The following is a 19,563-nucleotide window of genomic DNA, read 5'->3' on the forward strand; positions in this document are numbered from 1 at the left end:
GTCGGCTGAGGTATGCAAAAGCACATTTGGAGAAGCCAATTTCTTTTTGGAAGAAGGTCCTGTGGACTGATGAAACCAAGATTGAGTTGTTTGGTCATACAAAAAGGCGTTATGCATGGCGGCCAAAAAACACACCATTCCAAGAAAAACACTTGCTACCCACAGTAAAATTTGGTGGAGGTTCCATCATGCTTTGGGGCTGTGTGGCCAATGCCGGCACCGGGAATCTTGTTAAAGTTGAGGGATGCATGGATTCCTCTCAGTATCAGCAGATTCTTGACAATAATGTTCATGAATCAGTGACAAAGTTGAAGTTATGCAAGGGATCTTTCAGCAAGACAATGATCCAAAACACCGCTCCAAATCTACTCAGGCATTCATGCAGAGGAACAATTACACTGTTCTGGAATGGCCATCCCAGTCCTCAGATTTGAATATCATTGAACATCTGTGGGATCATTTGAAGAGGGCTGTCCATGCTCGGCGACCATCAAACTTAACTGAACTGGAATTGTTTTGTAAAGAGGAATGGTCAAAAATACCTTCATCCAGGATCCAGGAACTCATTAAAAGCTACAGGAAGCGACTAGAGGCTGTTATTTTTGCAAAAGGAGGATCTACTAAATATTAATGTCACTTTTCTGGTGGGGTGCCCATACTTATGCACCTGTCAAACTTTGTGCAGATTGCACATTTTCTGTTAGTACAATAAACCTCATTTCAAGGCAGAAACATTACTGTGTCCAACAGTTATTAGATATATGAAACTGAAATATCTGTTGCAAAAAAAAACAATTTTTATAAAACATTAAGCTTAAGATTAATAGGGGTGCCCAAACTTTTTCATATAACTGTATATATATATATATATATATATATATATATATATATATATATATATACTAGATGGTGGCCCGATTCTAACGCATCGTGTATTCTAGAATAAGCATGTCCACGTAGTATATTACCAAGCCACCGAGTATATTGCCCAGCCATGTAGCATATTGCCCAGCCACGTATATTGCCCAGCCACGTAGTATATTGCCCAGTCACGTAGTATATTGCCCAGCCACGTAGTATATTGCCCAGCCACGTAGTATATTGCCCAGTCACGTAGTATATTGCCCAGTCACGTAGTATCTTGCCCAAACACGTAGTATATTGCCCAGTCACGTAGTATATTGCCAAGCCACGTAGTATATTGCCCAGCCACGTAGTATATTTCCCAGCCACATAGTATATTGCCCAGCCATGTAGTGTATTGCCCAGCCACATAGTATATTGCCCAGCCACATAGTATATTGCCCAGTCACGTAGTATACAGCACAGAGCCACGTAGTATACAGCACAGACACGTAGTCACGTAGTATATTGCCCAGCCACATAGTATATTGCCCAGCCACATAGTATATTGCCCAGCCACATAGTATATTGCCCAGTCACGTAGTATACAGCACAGAGCCACGTAGTATACAGCACAGTCATGTAGTCACGTAGTATATTGCCCAGCCACATAGTATATTGCCCAGCCACGTAGTATATTGCCCAGTCACGTAGTATATTGCCCAGCCACGTAGTATATTGCCCAGCCACGTAGTATATTGCCCAGTCACGTAGTATATATTGCCCAGTCACGTAGTATCTTGCCCAAACACGTAGTATATTGCCCAGTCATGTAGTATATTGCCAAGCCACGTAGTATATTGCCCAGCCATGTAGTGTTTTGCCCAGCCACATAGTATATTGCCCAGCCACATAGTATATTGCCCAGCCACATAGTATATTGCCCAGTCACGTAGTATACAGCACAGACACGTAGTCACGTAGTATATTGCCCAGCCACATAATATATTGCCCTGCCACATAGTATATTGCCCAGCCACATAGTATATTGCCCAGTCACGTAGTATACAGCACAGAGCCACGTAGTATACAGCACAGTCACGTAGTCACTTAGTATATTGCCCAGCCACATACTATATTGCCCAGTCACGTAGTATACAGCACAGACACGTAGTCACGTAGTATATTGCCCAGCCACATAGTATATTGCCCAGCCACATAGTATATTGCCCAGCCACATAGTATATTGCCTAGTCACGTAGTATACAGCACAGACACGTAGTCACGTAGTATATTGCCCAGCCACATAGTATATTGCCTAGTCACGTAGTATACAGCACAGACACGTAGTCACGTAGTATATTGCCCAGCCACATAGTATATTGCCCAGCCACATAGTATATTGCCCAGCCACATAGTATATTGCACAGTCACGTAGTATACTGCCCAGTCATGTAGTGTATTGACCAGTCACGTAGTATGCACCATATCCCTGTTAAAAAAAAGAATTAAAATAAAAAATAGTTACATACTCACCTTCCGGATCGAAGCGGCCGGTTACCGAGGCTCGTCGCGCGCTCCGGTCTGAAGAGTGCATTGCGGGGGGGAAGGAGCGGCCATTTTCTTCCAGACTGTGCCTGTCGCTGATTGGTCGTGGCTGTTTTGCCGCGACCAATCAGCGACGTGGATTTCCATGACAGACAGAGGCCGCGACCAATGAATCTCTGTGACAGAAAGAGAGACAGACAGACGGAAGTGACCCTTAGACAATTATATAGTAGATATATATAGTATGTTTTTTGTTATAAGATGCACCTGATTGGAACAATTTGAAAAAAAATTTCTGTTGAGTTAGGTGTTTGAGCTGATTTATACTAAAATTGGCATGCTGATTCCAAAAATGTAGTCAGTTTTTTTCTAGCACGTCAAGTTTTTCCTACACAACTTACCTGCCAGAGAAGCACAATTGCACTGATATCTGTAATAAGACTTGTTATCTGATTACAATTCGACTCATATAGAGCTACGTGGCAACTTGTAAGAGTAGTCACAACTTTGTCATGCCTATTTCTTATATATTTCATTTTTTGTTCATATTTGTACTATTTAAAAAAAACAAAACACTTTTTAGGTACAGTAGTTTACATAGTTTTGAGAAGACAAAAATGCTATAGTTCAAAAACTTGACGTGATAGACAAAAACTGAGATCATTTCTGGATTCAGCATCCAAAAATTAAGAACAGTTGTCTGACCTAACTCTTAAAAAATTGTGTTCCCCAGTGTTATAAGATGCACCTAGATTTTAGAGGAGGAAAATCAGAAAAATAATATTTTGAGCCAAATGGTGTGCAAAAAACTTTTATCAAATAACAAAATATTATTTTAACATAGTAGACTCAACAGCAGTTAACAGCAGCATTGTGGGTAACGTAAGAACAGTCCCATGTACCGTAAGTAGCAGCAAGAACCATGCTCTGGCTAACAAGTAAGGAGAAACTTTAATCCTCAGGCACTGCAATCTTCTAGTCAGAGAATCTCAGGAATTCCTCATCCCTGCCAAATAGTGTGCAAAAACTTTTAATTAAATAGCAAAATATTATTTTAACATTGTAGACTCAACAGCAGCATTGTGGGTAATGTAAGAACAGTCCCATGTACCGCAAGTAACAGCAAGAGCCATGTTCTGCCTAACAAGTGAGGAGAAACTTTAATCCTCAGGCACTGCAATCTTCTAGTCAGAGAATCCCAGGAATTCCTCATCACTGCTGTCAGAGTCTAAGGCCTCTTTCACATTTCCGTCTTTCATTTCCCGTCATAATGCGTCGTTTTGTGAAAAAAAAAACGGATCCTGCAAATTTGCCCGCAGGATGCGTCTTTTTCTCATATACTTGTATTAGCAACGGATCGCGACGTATGGCCACACGTTTCGTCCGTCGTGCACTGGAGCCATTGGAATTTGTTGATACGTCGTCTGGAAAAAACGTACAAAGAAACGTTTTTTGTCTGCGATGGAAAAACTTGCCTCGACGGATCCTGCGGCATACGTCGTTGGCTAGAATGGAAGCCTATGGACGCAGGATCCGTCGTAGTTCGTCACATGACGGAATCCAGCTCTGGATTCTGTTTTTTGACACTGATCATGCTCCAAATCAGTATTTAGTAGCCAATTGGCCAGACAGCCCCAAATCTATATAAACCTGCTATGTGACTTCATTCATCAATGTGCCAGCAAGAAGCCTACATGCCAGCAAAACTCCTGCCAGCCATCAAGACTCCTGCCAGCCTACCAGCAAGAGGCCTGCCAACCAGAGGACTACCAGCCAGCGTCTTGCCATTTTTTTTTGTGTGTATATGTGCGTGCGTGCGTGCAGCAGTGTTTTTTTTTATTTTTTATTACTGTCATGTATTTCCAAAGTAGTTTGGTGTGTGTGGCATGTGTGTGTAAAATGTGGTGTCTGTTTGAGTGGCGTGTGTGTAATGGCGGTGTGTGTGCTGCGTGTCTATGCTTTTTTTTTTTTTTTTTTTTTTTTTACAATTTACTTGTATTGGTTACAAAATTTGCATTTAATGTACTGGTATTTAAAATAAAGAGCATTGTTGCTCCTACCTGTGATGTTTAAAAAAAATAAATACAAAAATAAAAATTTATCTTCAAACTGTGTGTAGTATCATTTCACAAAGGTAAATTTTACAGTGTGGTGTATGTAAAACTGGAAAAGACAACATACAATACAGAGTTGGTTTTCAACTGGGGTTTAGGCATTTAAACTTTGAAGGATGGTATTTTTGCAAGGTTTATTTTTTTTTGGGGGGTGGGGGGGTGAGGGTTTGCCCGCTTGCGCATATTATGGAAGGAGGATATCAAGCTCAGACTTGTGTGCCTTTGGTATATTTTTGGGGGTTACAGAACGGTGTTTTTTTGCCTGCTTGCACATTGCTCAGATATAACATTTGTGCAGGGTGGTTTATAAATCTATTAAATTACTTAGCTTTTTTTTTGGTTGTGCGTCCTATGGGAATTATTTTAGAGGGGAGGTGTTTAAATCATACTAGCTGTGGAGCAACTTTTTATGTTCTAATTCCGCTACCTACACATCATTTTATAATTGTCTTCATACTTGCAGTACCAGGCCGAAGATAAAGGATCAACCAGGCCAGCCAAAAGAACTCCTGATGTAAGTATTAGGGTATGTGTCCACGTTCAGGAAACGCTGCGTTTTTGATGCTGCGTTGAGCCGCAGTGTCAAAAACGCGGCGTCCAGATGTTACAGCATAGTAGAGGGGATTTCATGAAATCCCGTCTCCACTATGCATTAAAAGATGCATGCGGCATTCCCGCGAAAACACACATGTGGCGCGTCTTTTAAGAACGCAGCATGTCCTTACATTGCTGAAAAAGCACAAGGACAGCGCAGGAGACCTGCCAGTGACCTCAGGTGCAAGAATCTGCAAAAACCCTAGTCCATGCCCTCATCATCTCTCGCCTTGACTACTGCAACCTCCTGCTCTGTGGCCTGTTATGACCTGGTGGTCAGGACAATAATGGACCTGGTGGTTAAGAGCACACGGAATGACCTGATAGTTACTGATAATATAGGACGAGCTCTGAGACGTGGGAACTCTGCTGACCGCAATCCCTAAACCTATCACACACACTAGAAATAGCCGTGGAGCGCTCCTGACGCTCCCTAGGCGCCTCGTCACAGCCTAAGGAACTAGCTAGCCCTAAAGATAGAAAAATAAAGCCTAACTTGCCTCAGAGAAATTCCCCAAAGGAAAAGGCAGCCCCCCACATATAATGACTGTGAGTAAAGATGAAAATTACAAACACAGAGATGAAATAGATTTAGCAAAGTGAGGCCCGACTTACTGAACAGACAGAGGATAGGAAAGGTAGCTTTGCGGTCAGCACAAAAAAGTACAAAAAGACCACGCAGAGGGCGCAAAAAGACCCTCCGCACCGCCTCACGGTGCGGAGGCGCTCCCTCTGCGTCCCAGAGCTTCCAGCAAGCAAGACAACAATCAAAATAGCAAGCTGGACAGAAAAATAGCAAACCAGAGAAAAACAAGCAGGAACTTAGCTTCTGCTGGGAACACAGGTCACAAGAACGATCCAGGAGTGAACTAGACCAATACTGGAATATTGACAAGTGGCATGGAGCAATGATCTAGGTGGAGTTAAATAGAGCAGCCAGCTAACGAATTAACCTCGTCACCTGTGGAAGGAATCTCAGAAGCCGCAGCCCCACTCACCACCACCAGAGGAAGCCCATGGACAGAACCAGCCGAAGTACCATTCATGACCACAGGAGGGAGCTTGACAACAGAATTCACAACAGTACCCCCCCTTGAGGAGGGGTCACCGAACCCTCACGAGAGCCCCCAGGCCGACCAGGACGAGCCAAATGAAAGGCACGAACCAGATCGGCAGCATGAACATCGGAGGCAAAGACCCAGGAATTATCTTCCTGACCATAACCCTTCCATTTGACCAGGTACTGGAGTTTCCGCCTCGAAATACGAGAATCCAAAATCTTCTCCACCACATACTCCAACTCCCCCTCAACCAACACCGGGGCAGGAGGATCAACGGATGGAACCACAGGCGCCACGTATCTCCACAACAATGACCTATGGAATACATTATGGATGGCAAAAGGAGCTGTAAGGGTCAAACGAAACGACACAGGATTGAGAACCTCAGAAATCTTATACGGACCAATGAAACGAGGCTTAAACTTAGGAGAGGAAACCTTCATAGGAACATAACGAGACGACAACCAAACCAAATCCCCAACACGAAGTCAGGGACCCACACAGCGCCAGCGGTTAGCGAAACGTTGAGCCTTCTCCTGGGACAATGTCAAATTGTCCACTACATGAGTCCAAATCTGCTGCAACCTATCCACCACAGTATCAACACCAGGACAGTCCGAAGACTCAACCTGCCCTGAAGAGAAACGAGGATGGAAAACAGAATTGCAGAAAAACGGCGAAACCAAAGTAGCCGAGCTGGCCCGATTATTAAGGGCGAACTCAGCCAAAGGCAAAAAGGACACCCAATCATCCTGATCAGCAGAAACAAAGCATCTCAGATATGTTTCCAAAGTCTGATTAGTTCGTTCGGTTTGGCCATTTGTCTGAGGATGGAAAGCCGAGGAAAAAGACAAATCAATGCCCATCCTAGCACAAAAGGCTCGCCAAAACCTCGAAACAAACTGGGAACCTCTGTACAAAACGATGTTCTCTGGAATGCCATGTAAACGAACCACATGCTGGAAAAACAATGGCACCAAATCAGAGGAGGAAGGCAATTTAGACAAAGGTACCAAATGGACCATCTTAGAGAAGCGATCACAAACCATCCAAATGACCGACATCTTTTGAGAGACAGGGAGATCCGAAATAAAATCCATAGAGATATGCGTCCAGGGCCTCTTCGGGACCGGCAAGGGCAAAAGCAACCCACTGGCACGAGAACAGCAGGGCTTAGCCCGAGCACAAGTCCCACAGGACTGCACAAAAGAATGCACATCCCGCGACAAAGACGGCCACCAAAAGGATCTAGCCACCAAATCTCTGGTACCAAAGATTCCCGGATGACCAGCCAACACCGAACAATGAACCTCAGAGATAACTCTACTAGTCCATTTATCAGGGACAAACAGTTTCTCTGCTGGACAACGGTCAGGTCTATCAGCCTGAAATTTTTGCAGCACCCGCCGCAAATCAGGGGAGATGGCAGACAAAATTACCCCCTCTTTGAGAATACCCGCCGGCTCAGGAACACCCGGAGTGTCGGGCACAAAACTCCTTGACAGAGGGCATCAGCCTTCACATTCTTAGAGCCTGGAAGGTACGAAACCACAAAATCAAAACGGGAGAAAAATAGCGACCAACGAGCCTGTCCAGGATTCAACCGTTTGGCAGACTCGAGATAAGTCAAATTCTTGTGATCCGTCAAGACCACCACGCGATGCTTGGCTCCTTCAAGCCAATGACGCCACTCCTCGAATGCCCACTTCATGGCCAACAACTCTCAATTGCCAACATCATAATTGCGCTCAGCAGGCGAAAACTTTCTAGAAAAGAAGGCACATGGTTTCATCACCGAGCCATCAGAACTTCTTTGCGACAAAACAGCCTCTGCTCCAATCTCAGAAGCATCAACCTCGACCTGAAACGGAAGCGAAACATCTGGCTGGCACAACACAGGGGCAGAAGAAAAACGACGCTTCAACTCCTGAAAAGCTTCCACAGCCGCAGAAGACCAATTGACCACATCAGCACCCTTCTTGGTCAAATCAGTCAACGGTTTAGCAACACTAGAAAAATTACTGATGAAGCGACGATAAAAATTAGCAAAGCCCAGGAACTTTTGCAGACTCTTCACAGATGTCGGCTGAGTCCAATCATAAATGGCCTGGACTTTAACAGGGTCCATCTCGATAGTAGAAGGGGAAAAAAATGAAACCCAAAAATGAAACCTTCTGAACTCCAAAGAGACACTTTGACCCCTTCACAAACAAAGAATTCGCACGAAGGACCTGGAACACCATTCTGACCTGCTTCACGTGAGACTCCCAATCATCCGAGAAGACCAAAATATCATCCAAATATACAATCAGGAATTTATCCAGGTACTCTCGGAAGATGTCATGCATAAAGGACTGAAATACTGATGGGGCATTGGAAAGCCCGAATGGCATAACCAGGTACTCAAAATGGCCCTCGGGCGTATTAAATGCTGTTTTCCATTCATCGCTCTGTTTAATACGCACAAGATTATACGCACCATGAAGATCTATCTTGGTGAACCAACTAGCCCCCTTAATCCGAGCAAATAAATCAGACAGCAGCGGCAAAGGGTACTGAAATTTGACTGTGATCTTATTAAGAAGGCGGTAATCAATACAAGGTCTCAGCGAACCATCCTTCTTGGCCACAATAAAGAACCCTGCTCCCAATGGTGACGACGACGGGCGAATATGACCCTTCTCCAAGGATTCCTTTACATAACTCCGCATAGCGGCGTGCTCTGGCACAGATAAATTGAACAGTCGGCCCTTAGGAAACTTACTACCAGGAATCAAATTGATAGCACAATCGCAATCCCTATGAGGAGGTAGGGCACTTGATTTGGGCTCATCAAATACATCTCGGTAATCCGACAAAAACTCCGGGATTTCAGAAGGGGTGGATGACGAAATAGACAAAAATGGAACATCACCATGTACTCCCTGACAACCCCAGCTGGACACAGACATAGATTTCCAATCCAATACTGGATTATGGACCTGTAGCCACGGCAACCCCAAAACGACCACATCATGCAGATTATGCAACACCAAAAAGCGAATATCCTCCTGATGTGCAGGAGCCATGCACATGGTCAATTGGGTCCAGTACTGAGGCTTATTCTTGGCCAAAGGCGTAGCATCAATTCCTCTCAATGGAATAGGATACTGCAAGGGCTCCAAGAAAAAACCACAGCGCCTAGCAAACTCCAAGTCCATCAAATTCAGGGCAGCGCCTGAATCTACAAATGCCATAACAGAATAGGATGACAAAGAGCAGATCAGAGTAACGGACAAAAGAAATTTCGACTGTACCGTACCAATGGTGGCAGACCTAGCGAAACGCTTAGTGCGCTTAGGACAATCGGAGATAGCATGAGTGGAATCACCACAGTAAAAACACAGCCCATTCCGACATCTGTGTTCTTGCCGTTCAGCTCTGGTCAAAGTCCTATCACATTGCATAGACTCTGGTTTATGCTCAGATAATACCGCCAAATGGTGCACAGCTTTACGCTCACGTAAGCGTCGATCGATCTGAATGGCCAAAGACATAGACTCATTCAGACCAGCAGGCATGGGAAATCCCACCATGACATCCTTAAGGGCTTCAGAGAGACCCTTTCTGAAAATTGCTGCCAGGGCACATTCATTCCACTGAGTGAGTTCAGACCACTTCCTAAACTTCTGACAATATATCTCTACCTCATCCTGACCCTGACACAGAGCCAGCAAGATTTTCTCTGCCTGATCCACTGAATTAGGTTCATCATAAAGCAATCCGAGCGCCAGAAAAAACGCATCAACATCACGCAATGCCGGATCTCCTGACGCAAGGGAAAATGCCCAGTCTTGAGGGTCACCACGCAACAAAGAAATAATGCTTTTCACTTGTTGAACAGGGTCACCTGAGGAGCGAGGTTTCAAAGCAAGAAACAATTTACAATTATTTTTGAAATTCAGAAACTTAGATCTATCCCCAGAAAACAAATCAGGAATAGGAATCCTAGGCTCTAACATTGGATTCTGAACCACAAATTCTTGAATGTTTTGTACCCTTGCAGTGAGATTATCCATACAAGAGGACAGACCTTGAATGTCCATATCTACACCTGTATCCTGAACCACCCAGAGGTAAAGGGGAAAAGAGAGACAAAACACACTGCAAAGAAAAAAAAATGGTCTCAGAACTTCTCTTATCCCTCTATTGAGATGCATTAGTACTTTGGGCCACCTGTACTGTTATGACCTGGTGGTCAGGACAATAATGGACCTGGTGGTTAAGAGCACACGGAATGACCTGATAGTTACTGATAATATAGGACGAGCTCTGAGACGTGGGAACTCTGCTGACCGCAATCCCTAAACCTATCACACACACTAGAAATAGCCGTGGAGCGCTCCTGACGCTCCCTAGGCGCCTCGTCACAGCCTAAGGAACTAGCTAGCCCTGAAGATAGAAAAATAAAGCCTACCTTGCCTCAGAGAAATTCCCCAAAGGAAAAGGCAGCCCCCCACATATAATGACTGTGAGTAAAGATGAAAATTACAAACACAGAGATGAAATAGATTTAGCAAAGTGAGGCCCGACTTACTGAACAGACAGAGGATAGGAAAGGTAGCTTTGCGGTCAGCACAAAAAACTACAAAAAGACCACGCAGAGGGCGCAAAAAGACCCTCCGCACCGACTCACGGTGCGGAGGCGCTCCCTCTGCGTCCCAGAGCTTCCAGCAAGCAAGACAACAATCAAAATAGCAAGCTGGACAGAAAAATAGCAAACCAGAGAAAAACAAGCAGGAACTTAGCTTCTGCTGGGAACACAGGTCACAAGAACGATCCAGGAGTGAACTAGACCAATACTGGAACATTGACAGGTGGCATGGAGCAATGATCTAGGTGGAGTTAAATAGAGCAGCCAGCTAACGAATTAACCTCGTCACCTGTGGAAGGAACCTCAGAAGCCGCAGCCCCACTCACCACCACCAGAGGAAGCCCATGGACAGAACCAGTCGAAGTACCATTCATGACCACAGGAGGGAGCTTGACAACAGAAATCACAACAGTGGCCTCCCCTCGAGCACTCTTGCACCTCTCCAATTTATTCTAAACTCGGCTACCTGACTAATCCACCTGTCCCCCCGCTATTCCCCAGCTTCTCCCCTCTGTCAATCCCTTCACTGGCTCCCCATTGCCCAGAAACTCCAATACAAAACCCTAACCATGACATACAAAGCCATCCACAACCTGTCTCCTCCATACATCTGTGACATCGTCTCCCAGTACTTTCCTGCATGCAACCTCCGATCCTCACAAGATCTCCTTCTCTATTCCCCTCTTATCTCCTCTTCCCACAATCGCATACAAGATTTCTCTTGCGCATCACCCCTACTCTGGAACTCTCTACCACAACATATCAGACTCTCATCTACCATCGAAACCTTCAAAAAGAGCCTGAAGACCCACCTCTTCCGACAAGCCTATAACCTGCAGTAACCACCGATTGACCAAACCCATCCCTTGTAGATTGTGAGCCTTCGCGGGCAGGGTCCTCTCTCCTCCTGTACCAGTTATGACTTGTATTGTTTAAGGTTATTATACTTGTTTTTATTATGTATACCCCTCCTTACATGTAAAGCTCCATGGAATAAATGGCGCTATAACAATAAATAATAATGATAATTTGGTCAGGATTTTACCTGCATAAAATCCTGACCAAATCCTGATGCAATCCTGAACGTGGAAACATACCCTTAAAGAACTCAAAGCTTTGCATATAATTTGTATAGTAGCTAACAAGTGTCTTTATACTTGCAGATAAAAAAAGCCTGTCTTCTTCTGGCCCTCCTTCACAGCGTAGGCGTATTGAGGTAATTTAAACATTTATTTTTTTTCTTTTTGTTCTTGTTAAAATTTTGATTTAATACTATATGCATTAATTATGTTTTCACAGGAAGCTGAAGCAGCAGAGGGCCTAGCAGAAGGATACAGGGTGGGTTGAGAAATGCCCGGAGCGGCCGCACAGAATGTAAGTTGTGCAGAAAAGTTCCTTCAGACATCACAGTGCACCCAACACATAAAAAAACAGATCATTGTACATCACAGTACACACAAAACATGCCTACATCCAACATAAATAAATTATGTTTTTCTAGTCTCCTGCACGTTCTGGACAACGCCGTCAAGGTCCTTCCAGCAGCTTCCAGGGTCGACGTCGTGATCACCGCAGCGGTCAGCCTCTAGTAAGTGCCTTTTTTTATTAGATGTGTATTTCAGTTTAATAATTTTTTTAAACATTTTTAACAGTCTTCACAGCGTGCTCCCGACTCGGACGTTGAGGACGGTGCTATCGATGTGGACCGCCTCATCGAAGAGGTATGCGAGCGGGAGCCGCTGTGGAACATGGCTGACCGCAGCCATGCTGATCAGTTCATCACCAGTCAGCATTGGGAGCAAGTACGCTTCATCGTTGTGGACAGCGGAGAAGACCTCGAACCTAGGCAGCAGACTCCAGCGCGTAAGTATTCACATTTCAGTAATTTCGGTTGCAGGACGGAATGTGTTGCAACTAAATATTTATTTTTCTTCTCTTTACAGGTGAAAGGGTAATGAAGTGGTGGCGGTCATTCAGAGATTGTTTCAAGAGGGAGTTCAACAAGGAGATGCAGGCCCCGAGTGGATCAGGAGGACGCAGGAGCAGATACAAATACGGACGAGCCCTGTCATTTCTCCGGTTGCCGATGGTTAGCAGAAGGTAAATATTCCACAGCCCATTTATGAAGTCACCATGTTTACCTGTCTAACCTTTCTTTTTTTTCAGCCTAGGCTTTGTAATATCAATATATTAATTTTACTTTTTCTTTTCTTTCACAGCACCATCTACAGCACTCGGGAGCCTGCTGCTTCCTTGGACCCCTTTGGAGCAATCCCACAGGAGTCTGCCACTGGAGGCCACGTCGATACACCCCACCCCTCTGACCCATTGTCTGACCCTTCCCTCATTTCCGTTCCCTCGGCCCCATCCACCAGTGTTGGAGCATCATCGCAGACTTCATCACATGAAGATGCTGGTGACGAGTTAGCTTTCCCTTTACCCCACCCCTCTGATGATCCCACCTCTAGAACACCTTTAGGTTCTGGGCGGCCGCAACAGAGGGGTCAGGAAAGGAGCTATGCACCCGAATTCCTGCACCTGAATGCAGCCTTCCAGAACGCGATCAAGCTTTTGGCCGAGCAAATGACTGCTGGGTTCATCATGTTGAATAAAAGCATCGTTGAACTCAGCAGTCGTCTGGATAGGATGCATTCAGATGCAAGTCAGTCTCCAAATAATATTTTTTTTCAGGCAGTACTTGTGCGCATGGAAAATCTAAATCCTGACCAGCAGATGCATGTTATGCAAGGCTGCCATGCTGCTCCAGCGCAGGCCACCTCCCCCGATAGTTGCTCCCACACCTCCTGCCCAGCCACTGCCTCTCCTACCAATCCTTCCCAGTACCAAAATCCTTCCCAGTACACAAACCCTTGCCATTTCCAAAATCCGTCCCAGTTTCAAAATCCGTTCCAGTTCCAAAGTCCATCCCAGTTCCAAATGCCTTCCCCACTGTTTCCTTCCCCGTTACATATTCCTTCCCCATCACAGCTGTCTGTACCTTATAATTTCTCACCTCCACCAAACCAACCCCCCGCCCAACCTGTCCTCCCTGCTCAACCTCATGTTTTGTCCCCCCCTTTCACTTCTGATCAACCCCAACCCAGTCGCCTTTCCCCCACTATCCACGTGGTCCACCCTGCCAGCCCCTCTGATACTGTCTCCACCCCATAGTTTACAGATTTATAAATTTGTTTAATGAAACATTTTTTTTGTTTAAAACGATTTTATTGTCAAGTATCTTCATATAAATATTTGTAAAAAAGGTACAAAAAATACAACTCTATCTGTAAAGGTATAAAATGGTTGGTTTATTAAAAAACATACAAAACTTTAGGGAAAGGTATAAAACTTGGTGTAAAACAAAACATGGTAAAATCACAAGTGTAACTTCAGCAGGTATAATCAGAAGAGTGACTTCAGCAACAAGTGTTGTAATCAAATCATACATTATATAAAAACACAATACATATTAATCAATGTCATCCTGCCATTCAACTCTGCCTTGAGGTGACCTAAAGTAATTGACAAATTTGTTCCTCATTCTGGAAACTGCAACAGCACTACGAAAAGATATACTTTGATTGTCACGCAAGGTGGTTTCAGACTCATTTTCCTCCATGGCAATCGGTTCCTAGGATATGACAAAATTATGCAGCACAACACAAGCCTTGACAACCTCATCCACAGTCTCAGTTTTCAGTTTGATAGCAGTCAACAGAACTCGCCATTTTGCAGTTAAAATCCCAAAGGCATACCCCACCACTCGTCTTGCTCGAGTTAACCGATAATTAAATACTCTTTTCCTTAGTGTTAATCCACTACTTGAACATGGTCTGAGCAGGTGTGCTGAAAGCTGGAAGGCTTCACCGACACACACAAATGGCATTGGTGGGCCAGAGGTTCCAGGGACTGGTCTTGGAGGTGGGAACTGATATGTGTCTCCGTATAAACAGTGCCCCATTGCAGACATTTTAAAAACCTGCGAATCATTTGAGCGGCCATAGGCACCAATATCCACCGCTATGAATTTGCATTTGGCATCCGCTATGGCCATCAGCACAATAGAAAAATATTTATTATAATTGAAATATTCTGAGCCCGATCCTGCAGGTTTAACAATTAGTGATGAGCGCACATACTCGTTACTCGAGATTTTTCAAGCATGGTCGGGTGACCTCTGAGTATTTTTTAGTGCTCGGAGATTTAGTTTTCTTTGCCGCAGCTGAATGATTTACAGCTATTAGCCTGCTTGATTACATGTGAGGATTCCCTAGCAACCAGGCAACCCCCACATGTACTTATGCTGGCTAATAGCTGTAAATCATTCAGCTGCGGCGAAGAAAACTAAATCTCCGAACACTAAAAAATACTCGCAGGACACCAGAGCGTGCTCGGGAAATCTCGAGTAACGAGTGTATTCGCTCATCACTATTAACAATCCTTATGTGCTTGCCATCCACGGCACCCAAGTAATTTGGGAAATATTCAAATCTTTTCAAAATTATCGGCAATCTCCAGCCTCCTCTCCGTTGATAGATTTGGGATGTACTCCTCCTGTAAACAATCCCACAATGCCCAGCAGGTATGTTTTACTATACCTGATATTGTCGAAATACCAAGCCGAAATTGATAATGGAGGGAGGAAAAGGATTCTCCAGTTGCAAGGAATCTGTAAAAAAAAAAAAAAGACACAGAAGGTAATTATTACAAACTACCAGCAACAACATTACAGTTTAAGGCCGGCGTCACACTATCGAGTTTTAGAGATGTATGAGAGGCGCAAAAAATACGGATTGCGGTACAATGATTCTCTATTGCCCAGCTCCTATCTGCCGTATTTTACGGATCCGTATTATACGGTTTTGTACGGCCGTAGAAAATCGCAGCATGCTGCGTTTGTCAGCGTATTGCACAAAAAATACACCAATGAAAGTCTATGCGGGCGAGAAAATTACGGATTACACACGTGAGACACACACATATATATATATATATATATATATATATATATATTTATATTTAATTCAGCGCTAGATAGCAGAAAAGCCGGTAATTCAATTGCCGGCTTTTCCTATCTCCTTCACAAACCTGACAGGATATGAGACCTGGTTTACATACAGTAAACCATCTCATATCCCTTCTTTTTTACATATTCCTCTTTAGTAATGTAAGAAATGTCTTTGTTTCAAATTTGGGGTCTCTAACTCCCGTGCAATTTTCTCCACCAGAGTGGTAAAGTCAATGACTGAGGGCAGATACTAATAGCCTAGAGAGGGACCATGGTTATTGGCCCCCCCTGGCTAAAAACATCTGCCCCCAGCCACCCCAGAAAAGGCACATCTGTAAGATGCGCCTATTCTGGCACTTGGCCACTCTCTTCCCACTCCTGTGTAGCGGTGGGATATGGGGTACACCCAGGAGCTCTGCTAATGCAGCTGTGCTCCTGACTGTAAAACTTGGTGAATGAATGGAATGCAGGGGAATGTACTGTAGTTACCTCGAGTCGCGGTGATGCGCCCTCTGCTGGATGAACTCATATGAACTCGAGCGTGGGAAAATATTCTGAAAAGTTCCCAGGCTCGAGTTCATACGAGTTCATCCAGCAGATGAATTTAATAGCTAGAGACACCATATTTGACACAAAAACACTTCTTACATTAGTAAAGAGGAATATGTAATAAAAGAAGGGATATGAGATGGTTTACTGTATGTAAACCATGTCTCATGTCCTGTCGGGTTTGTGAAGGAGATAGGAAAAACCGGCAATTGAATTAACGGCTTTTCTGCTATCTAGCGCTGAATTAAATATAAATATATATATATATATATATATATATATATATATATATATATATATATATGTGTGTCTCACTGACATACAGTACAGACCAAAAGTTTGGACACACCTAATTTAAAGATTTTTCTGTATTTTCATGACTATGAAAATTGTACATTCACACTGAAGGCATCAAAACTATGAATTAACACATGTGGAATTATATACTTAACAAAAAAGTGTGAAACAACTGAAATTATGTCTTATATTCTGGGTTCTTCAAAGCAGCCACCTTTTGCTTTGATGACTGCTTTGCACACTCTTGGCATTCTCTTGATGAGCTTCAAGAGGTAGTCACTGGAAATGGTTTTCACTTCACAGGTGTGCCCTGTCAGGTTTAATAAGTGGGATTTCTTGCTATATAAATGGGGTTGGGACCATCAGTTGTGTTGTGCAGAAGTCTGGTGAATACACAGCTGATAGTCCTACTGAATAGACTGTTAGAATTTGTATTATGGCAAGAAAAAAACAGCTAAGTAAAGAAAAACGGGTGACCATCATTACTTTAAGAAATGAAGGTCAATCAGTCCAAAAAATTCGGAAAAATTTGAAAGTGTCTGCAAGTGCAGTGGCAAAAACGATCAAGCACTACGAAGAAACTGGCTCACATGAGGACCGCCCCAGGAAAGGGGCCTCTGCTTCTGAGGATAAGTTTATCCGATTCACCAGCCTCAGAAATCGCACGTTAACAGCAGCTCAGATTAGAGACCAGGTCAATGCCACACAGAATTCTAGCAGCAGACACATCTCTACAACAACTGTTAAGAGGAGACTTTGTGCAGCAGGCCTTCATGGTAAAATAGCTGCTAGGAAACCACTGCTAAGGACAGGCAACAAGCAGAAGAGACTTGTGTGGGCTAAAGAACACAAGGAATGGACATTAGACCAGTGGAAATCTGTGCTTTGGTCTAATGAGTCCAAATTTGAGATTTTTGGTTCCAACCACCGTGTCTTTGTGCGACGCAGAAAAGGTGAACGGATGGACTCTACATGCCTGGTTCCCACCGTGAAGCATGGAGGAGGTGTGATGGTGGGGGTGCTTTGCTGGTGACACTGTTGGGGATTTATTCAAAATTGAAAGCATACTGAACCAGCATGGCTACCACAGCTTCTTGCAGCGGCATGCTATTCCATCCGGTTTGCATTTAGTTGGACCATCATTTATTTTTCAACAGGACAATGACCCCAAACACACCTCCAAGCTGTGTAAGGGCTATCTGACCAAGAGGGAGAGTGATGGGGTGCTACACCAGATGACCTGGCCTCCACAGTAACGAGGCCTGAACCCAATCAAGATGGTTTGAGGTGAGCTGGACTGTAGAGTAAAGGCAAAAGGGCCAACAAGTGCTAAGCATCTCTGGGAACTCCTTCAAGATTGATGGAAGACCATTCCCGGTGACTACCTCCTTGAAGCTCATCAAGAGAATGCCAAGAGTGTGCAAAGCAGTCATCAAAGCAAAAGGTGGCTACTTTGAAGAACCTAGAATATAAGACATAATTTCAGTTGTTTCACACTTTTTTGTTAAGTATATAATTCCACATGTGTTAATTCATAGTTTTGATGCCTTCAGTGTGAATGTACAATTTTCATAGTCATGAAAATACAGAAAAATCTTTAAATGAGGTGTGTCCAAACTTTTGGTCTGTACTGTATATATATATATATATATATATAGATATATATATATATATATATACTGTATATACTCCTATGTGTACACATTTATTCTATCAGTTAATTGAAGCTTTGCTGTACACAGATTAGACCTGTAACCTCGGAGAGTAATATAACAGTAAGTGATCATTTTTCGGTGTGAAATCACATTAGACTGGGAATATAAAAAATACAATGGAAAGAGATAGTGTCGACGTAAACAACTAAACAACTCATCGAGGAAGTTATTAATAACTGTGGTGAAGAGCAGGTAGTGCAGTGATGGAAATTTCAACTGAATACAGAACTGGAGTCCAACTAACGTGTTAGAATACAATCATTGCTCCTTAGCACAGGTGAACTATAACACCAGATGAATAGTTCCAGTGCCGCCATTATCTGAGGGAAATAGAGAGAAAAAACTTAATTGAACAAAGCTGACCTCACTGAGCAGTGGAAACATTGTGCAGTCAGATGACTCCAGGTTTCTGTTGCGCTGATTAGTGGGTCAGAATCTCATACAAGCAGCAGGAATCCATGTCTCCTTCCTGTCAGGGGCAGTAATGGCGGAATGTGTTCTTGGCTCATCCTGGGCCCTTTATTATCTCGGGATAGATGTTTGGACATTACGGCTTACAGAAGCATTTTGGCCAATCAAGTTCATCACTTCATGGCAGCTGTTTCCCTACAGTAAAAGGACAATGCACCTTGTCACAATGGCCACTAGTCATAGAGGCCCCTGATCATGTGACCCCTGACTCCTCCCCTCCTGTGACCTCATCACAGGTCCTGTGCGCACAGAACCGCCATATATGTGGGGTTGTGGCTAAATCCAAGTCGGCTAAAGGACCTGGTCCCTCTGTGCACTGGGATTTAGCTTTCACACACAGAGTCGGCTATTTCCAAGTTGGCAGAGGGACCAGGTCCTTTAGCCGACTTGGATTTAGCTTCCTCTATATAAGATGTGACTGAGCCTGTGATAAGTTTCTGTGTGACTATAATAGGACTGTGTGTTATACCGGGGGCAGGACGGGGCCATGACTGGATGTAGTGATCATGTGACGCCGGTAACAGCTCCGGAGATTTCTTACATGGGATCTTTATGGTGTTACATCGTCATCTTCTCCCCATTCAGGTCCCTACAATATCGGATCCTCTCAGTGGAGATCTTCTATATAAGAGAATTCTCCTGAGTGACCCTACAAGGATGGATAGGGACAGGGACAAGATGGCGGAGAGGATATTACACCTCACCCTAGAGATCCTCTTCCGGCTTACTG

General features: G+C 43.9%; 1 protein-coding gene and 1 long non-coding RNA gene across 2 annotated transcripts in view; one reads left to right on the top strand and one right to left on the bottom strand.

The window, feature by feature from the left end:
- The window catches only part of LOC138664107 (zinc finger protein 585A-like), a 132,613-nt gene that overhangs the window by 62,040 nt on the left and 51,010 nt on the right, over window positions 1–19,563 (top strand). The gene's annotated exons all lie outside the window — the stretch shown is intronic.
- Window positions 14,034–18,977, bottom strand: LOC138664109 (uncharacterized). Its single transcript, XR_011318291.1, has 3 exons — window positions 18,726–18,977; window positions 15,392–15,462; window positions 14,034–14,424 (listed from the first exon to the last, which is right to left on the bottom strand). It is a non-coding gene; the product is annotated as an uncharacterized lncRNA (long non-coding RNA).

The sequence above is a fragment of the Ranitomeya imitator genome, chromosome 2, assembly GCF_032444005.1.
Source record: "Ranitomeya imitator isolate aRanImi1 chromosome 2, aRanImi1.pri, whole genome shotgun sequence".
NCBI classification, from domain to species: Eukaryota; Metazoa; Chordata; class Amphibia; order Anura; family Dendrobatidae; genus Ranitomeya; species Ranitomeya imitator.